Source organism: Octodon degus, unplaced genomic scaffold (genome assembly GCF_000260255.1).
Source record: "Octodon degus isolate 3935 unplaced genomic scaffold, OctDeg1.0 scaffold00068, whole genome shotgun sequence".
Taxonomy (NCBI): Eukaryota; Metazoa; Chordata; class Mammalia; order Rodentia; family Octodontidae; genus Octodon; species Octodon degus.
Genome location: NW_004524644.1, coordinates 11,776,788 through 11,788,718, shown reverse-complemented (window position 1 = coordinate 11,788,718; position 11,931 = coordinate 11,776,788). Strand labels below are relative to the sequence as shown.

The window sequence follows — 11,931 nt, the reverse complement described above, 5'->3', positions numbered from 1 at the left end:
GCTGGCAAAGGTGTGAAGAAAAGGGAAACCTCACACATCATCTGTGGAGATGTAAATTCCTGAGTCATAATGGAAAACAATATGGAGGTTCCTCCAAAGATTAAAATATAGCTACTGTTGATGGCGCAATCCCCCTCTCGGGACTACATTCAAATGAAATGAAATCGCTCTGCTAAGGAGACATCTGCAGTTCTAAGTTTATTGCAGCACCATTCACAAGAGTCAAGAAAGAAAAACCACTTAAATTTCCAACAACTGGGCAATAACGACTATGCGGTACATTAGCGCCGTCCCACGCTATGCAGCCGTTGAACAGCCGGTCATTTGGTGAACAACATGGATTAAAATGTAGATCAGCAGCAAAATAACCCAGATGCACATAGACGAGTACTGCACGATCTCATCGCTGTGGAATCTAAAAGGTTTGGCCTCTAAGAAGCTGAGATGTCAAAGGGAGTTTACCAGAGGCCAAAGATTATAAGTTAGTGAGAAACGAGGAAAGATAGAACATTAAGAGTTATAGGAATACAGGAGTGGAAAGTTCCGTTGTGCTACTGTCGGATGAGTATCCATAACAATAAAGACCTCTGCATTTTAAAAAGATAAAGAAAGGATTGGGAATCTGTTCATCACAAAGAATCTATACACATCTGAGGAAATAGTTTTTTAACACAACTGAAACATTACGTAGCGTGTACATGTATCTTAACGTTATATGCTACTTCATTATTCTGTGCAATTTTTAACAAATTTGTGCAACAGTAAAAATAAGTTTAATTTAAAATTTTAAAATGTACGGGTACAATGAAATTATAATTTTATCCTATTTGTTAGTTAAATATATCTTATTCCTTAGTATCTTATTCCTTAGTAAAAATGTTAACTTTTTTATTGAGGTTGGGAAGGTAAGAAAGAATAGAGGAAAGGTTGAAACAATGTGCTGGAAAATAATTTTAGGGGGCTGGGGAGATAGCTCAATAGAATAAGCACTTGCCTGGCAAGCTCAGAGTCTTGAGCCCAGTCCCAGGTACCACAAAAAAGAAGCATAATTTTTAAAAAACAGATACATTGACCTAATAATGTAATCATGAGGAAGATATCATATCATTTAACATATAATGTCGTATAATCTTAAAAGAAGATAAGTATGTCTAATATATGCAATACCTCCTCCAAAACACTTTTAATTTTGCAAAAATGTAAATATCTCTTGCATGTATTTGTCTTTGTGATTTGGCAAAATGGACAGCTTTGGGTTGCCACGATGTGATTCATAATAACTTGTTTAATGAATCATCCTCCTTACAAAACACTGGCATGCTGTTGGCAGCGCGAGGTTTTGGTCTGTCTGTGAGACTGAGAGACCAGCTCAGTCACTTCGTCTCTTTCTTCTGCCGTCCCTGCCTGGTGTCTCCCGAGTCTCCCAGACACGGTCACGCACCGCCTCCTCTGAGCGCGCTGCAGTGCGCACCCACGTCCTCCCCCTCAGCATTTTCCCTGGACAGTTATTGCAGCTACACAGCAGAATGACTTTGAATTTCTATCTCTAGCTAAATCTGAGTATCAAAATTACAAGTCTGCTGTCTTACATTGATTTTAAACAATAAAAAAACATTACTTTTTTTGAGTACTGGAGACTAGATTCAGAGACTTCCTACTGACTACACACCTAGGTCCTTTATTTATGGGTTTATTTATTTTTTAAGTTTGAATCAGAGACTTGGTAAATCACTAGGTTGCCCAGATTGGAGACATACTCCTGATTCTTCTCCTTGAGAATCCTAGAGTGCTGTGATTACAGGCAAGCAAAGAAATTGTTATTTTTTGAGGAAATACATCAGCAATTTTGTGATTCAACTTAGAGAAATGTATAATATTGGTTGCAAGTGTTTCAGTGATACCCTAGTCCGTATTGAAAAGCAAATTTTTCTCAAATCTTTTTGTTTTCCAATTGCCAGTCTATTTTTCTAATTGTAGTTATGTTTTATTTCTAATTCTTGAAAAAAAATTTAGATGGTTTTAAAGAGTATAACTATAATTGATAAGACATTAGAAATGGTATACATTTAGAAGAACAAGATATTTTACTCTTGATTATTTATATCAATATTCTTTCTATATTCCTGCAGATAAGTTATAGCAAGTTATAATTTTTATGATAATTTTAGCAATTTATTATTTATTTATTTTTTTATTTATTTACTTATTGGCAGAACCGGGGATTGAACTCAGACCCTTGCGCTTGCCAGGGAAGCGCTTATTCCACTGAGCCATCTCCCCAGCCCCTAGCAATTTATAATTAAATAAAAATTCAAGTGATAAGAAATTTCTGTGGAACCACCTGCTCGGGGCCCCCCTCCTGTTCCTCACTCAGACAGGAGCTTTCTTTGCCTCAATAAATCAATGCTGCTCAAAAAAAAAATAAAAAAGAAAAGAAAGAAAGAAGAAAGAAAGAAAGAAAGAAAGAAAGAAAGAAAGAAAGAAAGAAAGAAAGAGATTTCTAGATTTAATTTCTATTTTATTTCATCCTGCTTATTTCATACTTAGACCAGAGTGGCTTTTGCTATCTGATTTTCTGTTAAACCACCTGCTCGGGGCCCCCCTCCTGTTCCTCACTCAGACAGGAGCTTTCTTTGCCTCAATAAATCAATGCTGCTCAAAAAAAAAATAAAAAAGAAAAGAAAGAAAGAAGAAAGAAAGAAAGAAAGAAAGAAAGAAAGAAAGAAAGAAAGAAAGAAAGAAAGAAAGAGATTTCTAAACAAAATTTCTATTTTATTTCATCCTGCTTATTTCATACTTAGACCAGAGTGGCTTTTGCTATCTGATTTTATTTTAAATTACCCATATTTTTATAATATGTAATATGACAATGATGCAGTCAGTATTTCATGTAAACTACTAATAGCAGACACAGAAGAATAATGATTCTGATAATGAACTACTTACCAAATAGAGTTCATTTTGAAATATTTTTCAACTTGAAAATTAAGTTTTGTATCTCTTACCTCAATATCAGCCATGATACATAAATTTTGAACCCATTTAAAAATGTCAAAAAGTATTTCCATCAAAACAGCAATAACCCTTCCTTGTTACAAATATGGGCTTTAGTTTTCCTCCTCATCGGTTACATGTGGTGCTTCTATTTTCTGCCATTACTTCTGTAAGATTGTATGACATATTGCACTATTATAAATAAGTAGCTGCTTTCCCTTTGCATTTGCAAATGATATTAAATTATTTCTGTTGACTGTTTACTGTGAAATGAATTTGCAAGTATTTTAATTGATTTTTGACATGAAATATTTCAAACTGTTTTAATCAAGTATTCCCAGGCCCTCTAAGCAAAATTATTACTTAAAAATTAGTATTTATATGACACATAGTCCACACACTTTTAGAGTCAATATTGTTCTATATTAAAAAATAGATTATGCCGGAAGTGTACTAAGTATTCTATGCCATTAATGAAGTAATTTTTATGTTTATTTTTAATTTATTTTTATATAATTCACATAATTAAACTTGTATGTATTTCAGGTGTATAGCTTGATGGTTTAATACATTTATACACTTTCAAGCTAAGTTACATATCTATAACTCACACAATAATTTTGCTCTGTTTGTGTGCAGAGAATAGTTTGGGGGCAGTACTATTCAGCCACAAAGAAGGACAAACTAGAGACTTCTCCAGGTAAATGGATGCAACTGAGGACCACATTCATATGTGAAATAAATCAGACCCACACATGCAAACACTGCATTGTCTCACTGGCGTGAGAGACTGAATAAGCAAATAAGACCCAAAATGTGTGATAGATATTGTGAATTGGGAAGAAAACATTCAAAAGAAAAGACTAACTGCAATGGGGGAAAGGGAAAAGAAAGAAAGGAAAAAGAAAAATTGTATTTATACACAGGATAGCTAAGATAAGTATACTGGTAGTTTCTCTTATTTCACTGAAAAGAAAGCCTTGTATTAATATACTTGTACAAAATATCAAGCCTCTATCTTGTGCTTTGAATTGCTAGTACAAAGAATAATACATAGTTATTTTCCTTCATTCTGATAAAAAGCCATCTTAAGAGGAGGGATATGGCATTTCATTCCAGTTTTGATTTATAGTTTTCCCCAAAAAATTACTAAATTTAAGAACTTTTTCATATTCCTTCTGGTTACATTTCTTTGAAGAAATGTGAATTGCATCCTATCACAATTTCCTAATTAAATAATTTATTATTTTCTATTTTCTTGCATGAAATTGTGATACATTTTGCATGCTAAATCTCTATCACATGTATTATTTGGAAATACTTCCTCTTCAGCCTAGAAATTGCACTTTCACTATGTTGTTCTATTTTTCTTTGGTTGTGCAAACTTATGTTGTGCAACCTTATTTATTTATTTATTTATTTATTTATTTATTTATTTGTGTATGTATGTATGTATGTGTGCATGTATGTGCTCACTTTGCAGCTTGGACTCGTAGTGATCCTCCTGCTCTCAGCCTCCCCAAAGCTGGAATTGCAGGCCTACGCCACCACACCTGGACTCTGGTGGACTCAGCCCACCCTGAGGGCAGGGCTGGTGTGACATGTGGTATGGGGGATGGACCATCAGTCTCTGCACTTGCCTAAGCAGGTGCTTTAGTCTGCTGAGCTATCTTGCCTGGCCCTCTTCACTTTAAATGTAGATATTTTTCACTATTAAATTTTTCTCTTTACACAACTATCATGTAAGAATTTTATGGAAATATTTTCCCATATTGTGGTATTATCTATTTGTCTCTTAAATCTCTTAATATTTGCTTTATATATTTGGGTCCTCTGATTTAGTGTTCATAGACATAAATTTATAATTATATTTCTTTCTGACCCCTTTATCTTCACATTCAATTACTAAAGTTGAATAACAAAAAATTAGAACAAGTGAATAAATAAGTTGCAAATTTATAATTGCATTTCTAAATAAAATATTTTCCCAAAAAAAATCATAGGAAGGAAAAAGGTCTGGAGAAAATGAAATCATAAATGAATTCTACCTCTCAAAGAATTAATATCAACCTTCTTAAATGTTTTCAGAAAATATAGGATAAACATTTCTCCACTCATTTCATGATGCTAGAACCTTGATACCCAAACTAAAGACCCATGAGTATAGAAAACTGCATACCAATATCTTTGATAAAGATCAAGAATACTAAAATTGTACTATAAACCCCAATACAATAGGATATTGGTAATGACTAAATGGGATTTACAACTGGGACATAAAGGGCCGGGGAGATGGTTCAGTAGAATAAGTGCTTCCCTGGAAAGCGCAAGGGCCTGAGTTCAATCCCCGGTTCTGCCAAGAAAAACAAGAAAATCTATAACTGGGACATAGGATGTTGATTATATGGTTATTAGGATATACCAATGAATCGAAGCATCATTGTATAATGGTCATTTTTGTTCATAAAGATAGTTTCAGATATGAAATCTATTTTGGCTAATGTAACAATAGATATTCATGTATCCATGTGGTTATTATTTGCATGGCATATGTTTCTGTCCTTTCTTGTTCTGTCCTTTCACAGCAAGCCTACATATGTTTTTTTTAAATTTAAAGTGTCTTGTAGACCACAAATTGTTCTATTCTGTTTTCTCAGCTACTCTGTATTAGTCATCTTCCATCTTACTGGGCATAAAAGTGAACACCCACAGCTCAAAAGAGCAAAGGTGTAACTTAACTTATGTTTCAGTACTTGGTTTGAGGCAGAAAGGTTGAATGGCACAGTGAAACAAAGCTGCTTCGCTCAGGGAAGCGTGGCAAGGGCAGAGTGCTGAAGGTGAGCAGGGAAGGGACACAGTCAGCACCCAAGCTCGAGCCTCCACAAGCCCCAGGCACCTTCAGGAGTGGGCTCTGCTAATCTACTGGGTCATTCTTACATCAATGAATTTGACAAATCGGGATTTATGGTCAAAAGCCACCCTGGTCAAGTTCACATCCAAACACTTCTCCTTCAACAGTCCTTACACTTCAAAGACAAAACAAGTTCAGAGCTAGCTTATGCCTAGTACATTTGTTCCTGGTAAACCTGGAAATGCAGGGATGCCTTCAACAAGGTCTCAACATTTCCAGCACTTTTCAAAAATCTGGATCTTTTCTGAGGCTGAAGCAGGCTATTTGCTGTGAACTTCCATAAATGACAATTTTTTTCATTTTTAATAAGTCACTTAAGCGCAAGTCTCAATGGTAAATAACAAATACTCTCATCTCAAAAATGAAGGATGGGGGATAGCAAAGAATTACACAGAAGCAGGGCTGAAAGCCAGCAAGGCAAACACCATAACCTACAGCTTCGCATCTGCCACCCAGGACACCAGCCCTATGGCCTCTTTGGTTCCAACCCAAAGTCTCAATGTTGGATTAATTCTGCTTACAGACTGCAGCCTTCCTTAGGAAACACTCCACAATCACAGCAAATTCATCTTCTTAGGCTCCTCACTACATCTTTGGCTTTATTCCTACAGCAGTATGGATACCTTCTCAGTGGTTATTTGCCTTTTCTGCCAAGCCTTCTGTTTTGGTTTGTGTCACCCCAGTGGCAGACCCAGAATTAAGGTGTCAACAGGGCTTTGTTCCTCCCACACTCCATCCTGAGGAGAATCCTTCCTCTCTTCTTTGGGATTGAGGTAGCTCTATTTTTCGCTGATGTTACCATAATTCTAATCACTGCTTCTTCTTCATTTGGCTTGTGAATTTGCCTCTTCTCTCTCTGTCTTATAAAGACAGCTACTCTTTGATTTAGAGTTCACCTAAGATAATTCTATGGATGAAGATTTTAGGCCATGTCGAAATTTTGTTCCCTGAAATGAAACAGTAACAATACAATTCTGCATGTGGAAGAAAAGATAAATAAAGATAAAACAGATGTATGCTAATTAGACTGTGGCTCTGTAAAACTGAATGTTTTAGATGTGTCAGTTGGATCTGTGACATATTATATTTTATGTTATGAAAAATATTTTCAGGTTGCTGTCTGAACCTAACCTTTCACACCCCACGCCATACTCCTATCTGTATACGGCGTCACACCACTTGCTGTCAATGAAGAAAATCAGGTATCAGTGTGAGTTGCTAAAGACTGTCAGCAATGCTTTCTTTTTTATTTTAAAATAATGTGATTGAGGAATTTTTACTTAGAAGATAAATGTACAGTCATGATGAACAATACAGCATGGAATATTCTCAAAAATCTTCCAGTAAGAAGTGGTGTAGCAATATATGTCAGAGTTGTTAAAACATACCGTTTTCAAGGCAAGAAATATAAAGTTGGTAAGAAATGTTTTTGGAGAAAGGCAATGCACAAGCATTGCCTTGACATTTCCTAATGAAATCTAAATGCAGTTACGTTAGCATATTAGTAAATATGTTACTGTTAAATTTTTAATCATCCTCATCTGTGTCTTGATTTATGCCATGTAAAATTTTTCTTTAGTCTTTCTACTGCTTTTGAAAACATACATTTTGACACTGAAATGCATGTTGCTTTCTTCTGTTATATAAATTTACTTAAACTCCAGCATAAAACGAACATTTAAAAGTTTTCTTATGTGGTAGTATTGCTGACCTTGAAAATGACGACATCTATTATTGTGCAAATGAAAGGAACAAAAAGCATTCTGTCAGTTTTCAGTATGAGTGTGTGAAGTGACATTCTAAAACATGAAATAAGAAAACTGAATAGGTAATGAATAAGTAAATAGGATAACCAAATATGATATTGATTAATATTATCTCCAGAGGTTTGTCATTTAGGTGATTTTATGGAGTCGTCACAACTCCAGTGGAAACATGCCCAAAGCATTTGTTTTCAGTAAGCGATGCTTCGGTGTCAACTTGAGCTGGCTGTCTGATGTTGTGACATCACTCCGGGCGATCTTTCATGAAGGACTGTAATAACATGGCAGCTTTGTGCAGTTGTGAATCCCCTTAGGAAACTCAGGTGTCAGGGTAATAATGTACAACCAGGAAGCCAGATTATTCTGCTGTCCAGGTTTACCTCTACTAGAAAACATTATGCTAAAAGTTCAGGGGTAGACTATACAATGCAGCTTAGAATAATGCAATCTGAGAACCACTTTTTCTTAGATACTGATTTCATTTCATTCTATTTTTAAGTGATATCTCATTTGAACACCCAGGAGTGTGGAAAGAACGATCTGACTCTACAAGGTGGCTATTAAGCAACCTAAAGGCAAACTTTCATCCTCCACAAGCTTGAGGGGGGAAAAAAGTCATGTCTGCCGCACTGGACAAAGAACATATATTTCTGCTCAGTATGAGTAAAAAGATAAACTCATTTAGATTAAAAATATAAACAAGTCAACAGTAGCTGTGTTTAATAATAGAATATAAATAACAAGTGCTGATTGAGATCCCAAGGCAAGAAAACAAACAAACACAGAACAAACTTAAATCCTTTTTTTCTTTAAGAACACAGTGATGCATTTAAATTTGCTTAGCAAAGCCACTCGAGACTTAATTCTTTCTGTCATTTCATTTTTCTCATTTATTCTGCCTGCCCTTGGGCTTTTTGCCTTTGTGTGCTCTACAAAAACTAAAAAGAAATATGACTCATTTTCCTCATATAAACTAAAAGCTGCATGTATAGGTTTATTCATTTCTATTATCTTCCAGCCTACTCCTTCCACAAGTATGTACATGTTATTTGATTGGTTTACATTTTTACTATTTTTCTCCCAGGGCTTTCGTTCCAGCCTTAGGGATAGACAGGTTCAGTTTATTGTTTGCACAAGTGCAGCAATGTTGCCCCTAACTCATCCAGGCTGTAGCTAAATATCTCATTCCCACCTTAACCACATTTATCCACAAAGAGGTAGCGCTCCCCTCTCTAGCATGAGACCCAAGGACCTTGTGCATAGAAAGAATTAAAGAGATTGCTCTGCAATTTCACCACCAATCTATGGGGGGCGGGCAACATTTCCCCAGATAGATTTGAAGACTTGAAGACATCAAACAGAAACACATCTTCCTCTGACCTCTTTTGTGCAAGAGGACTACTTATCTTAGAACCTATTTCCTACTGGAGATCTTCAGCATAGCATAGAGTTTAAGCCTTGTTATTGTTGTTGATTACAGAAAATTTCTTTCAATAAAAAGTTCCAGCCAGTATGTTTGTGCACACCTGTAATCCCAGCACTATGGAGGTTGAGGGAGGAGGATCACTGCAATTTCAAGGCCAGTCTGAAATGCCTAGTGAGATCCTGTCTCAAAAATTTATTTATTTATTTATTTATTTATTTATTAATTTACTTATTTATTTATTTATTTATCAATTTGAAAAGGTAACCTCAAAAAATGATCAAGAATAGCATTTCTGGGGCCAGGGCGATGGCTCAGTGGAATACGCACTTCCCTGGTGAGTGCAAGGGCCTGAGTTCAATCCCTATTTCGGCAAAAAAAAAAAAAAAAAAAAAAAAAAGTATTTCTGTGTGTATCTTAAATAATATGTCTTCTGTTGTAGGCAGCTGAGATAGATAGAAATATTATAGGCAGTCAGACGGAGCTAGGCCCTCAAAGGACCCAAGATATCTTTCAACTGTGGGAGGGTCAGACACTCCCGCTGTGGGACAGATCTCAAGACAAGAGATTAAAAAAATACAGCTACTTTTTCACCTTGAAAAAGAAAAGGAGAGAGACTAACTGAACCCCCTACAGGAAAAGCCCGTTTTGTATTCATGCCCCTTTGTTATCTGACTCACTCCCTATTTGATCCTGAATTAATCAATTTTATCTGAGGAATTATGCTTTTAATCTTATTGGTGGGCTTGGATTGTAGCCCACCTCATGCCCACCTTGGGGGGCCTGTGTTTCCCACCATAGACCTTCCTTATTTCATAGCTTTGCTCTTTAAAATCCCTATAAAAGGCAGAGCTCTTGGCAACCCACATGGGTAGCCTTCTCTTCCTCTATGGACAGAAGCTTTCATTCCCTCAGTAGATATATTCTGATGTTAACTTCCATCGTACCTATAGTTCATTCTCTGATTTTAGAGAGCACCAAGTTTCCGCAAATTTTCAGGTTGAGAGTTTCTTTGCCCACACAAATTCTGCTTAAAGTTACTTTAGAGCTCTGCGCTACACAATCATGGTAGCTTCCTGAAAACGTGGTGAAAAATTCAGACATGCGAGTGGTATATTTTTTCTTTAATCTAGTGTTTTTAATATCTACAGGCCAAAATCTTCCTAATCTTCCCATGGATAAAAGCACCTAAATAGTTCTAATTGCTTAACAAGTACATTAAGTGATATGGAAAGGAATTTGGAAATTTCTAAAATTTAACAGAATTATAATAGTGTTTCTGAAAATTTATGTTCTTTTTCAGGGAAATTATTCTTTAAGCTTTTGGTGAATTTTATTCAGTACTTCTGCTTTGAAGTTCCCAAATCCAATCACCAGGACCACACACACAACATAAAAACCTAAATAAAAATCATGTAAAAAAATAAATTTAATGTATTGATACATCTCCATTAATTAATCCCAACAATAGAAATGTGTAAATTTGTTGTACTATATATAGAATAGTTAATTTGCTATATTTGTTTGGGTAATAGTTAGGATGCATTCTCTAGGCTTAGTTTTTCTGGAGAGAACAAGAGCAATGCTTATTCAATTTTAATGGAGAAAGTAAATTTCACATGAAACTAAATTAAGGATCTTGATTACCCTGAATTATCATGTCATTGTCTGGGTGCTCCCATTGTAGACACAATGATCCTTATATAAGCAAGAAATGAGGTTCGGTGAAAGCAAAAGGTAATGGTATCGAAAGTAGAGTCAAGGTGAGTTTTGAAGGTAATTGTGTTCTTGGCTTTGAAGAGGGAAGATCAGCCCTATGACAGAATACAGACACCAGTGCAAGCGGAAGAAAGGGGGAGGATTGTTGACTTCCTAGAGGTTCAAGGAACCTATAATGCATCCCTGAAGGTTCATTTTTGAAGAAAGGAAAGATAATAAAGATGTATCATTTTAAGGTACTATATTTATAGTCATTTTTAAAAACTAATAAAAACAGGTAATTCATCTGAAAGTGAGGAAAAGGGGAGAAGATAGAAAAAGAAGAGAGAGAGAGAGAAAGAGAGAAAGAGACAGAGACCTTAAATAGGAAGTATTCAAAAGAGAAATTTGTAGTAATTTTTGTGATAGCAAGAAGTTGTATAGTACTGTACATACATGTATATTTGTGTACATATATTTTGCTGATATCTTCTATAAGTAGAAGCACAAAGACAAAGACAAGGAAATGAAATATTTTTCCAAGGATTTACAATTTGCTACCTATGCTAAACATTGCTTTTCCTCTAAAGGAAATAAAACAATTTATTCTAAGCCAAGTTTAGATGACCTAGGCTAGAGAACACACACTCTGGTGTCTCTAAATAGCATGCTCCACCATGGAAGAGATTACTTTAACTTTCATAGCTGCAGAACAAAAGAAACTCATCAATCAATGAATTTACCAAATACATTGACAAGGCTTTAGATAGCAGGATACAGCAAAGTAAGAAAAGCTCTATAGCGTTCCAATGTTATGACATTCTTAGCTTTAGGGTTTTAAAAGCTGGAGGTCTTCCATGATTAGGGATATATTCTATGGTTTTTTTTCTAGAAGTCATGAAGACGTTAGGTCAAACAATGAGGTTGACAATAAATAGCCATTAAAGAGGCCTAGAATACCTGAAAATAACTTCAAATCTCAATGTAAAAGTTTCCATTGGTCTACATCAGGATGTACTAGTCAAGCAATATTAAGCAGTGTGCAAAAGCCTCAGGGAAGATTGATTTCATCTCAGATTCTCAGTTCATACTCTCTGCCATTTTGGATTTTTAACTTACCTGAATTTTCCAAATATTGTTAA

General features: G+C 35.4%; 1 pseudogene; it reads left to right on the top strand.

Moving 5' to 3' along the window:
* The first annotated feature begins 271 nt into the window (after positions 1-271).
* LOC101563134 overlaps positions 272-11,931 on the top strand; it is a 124,491-nt pseudogene continuing 112,831 nt past the window's right edge.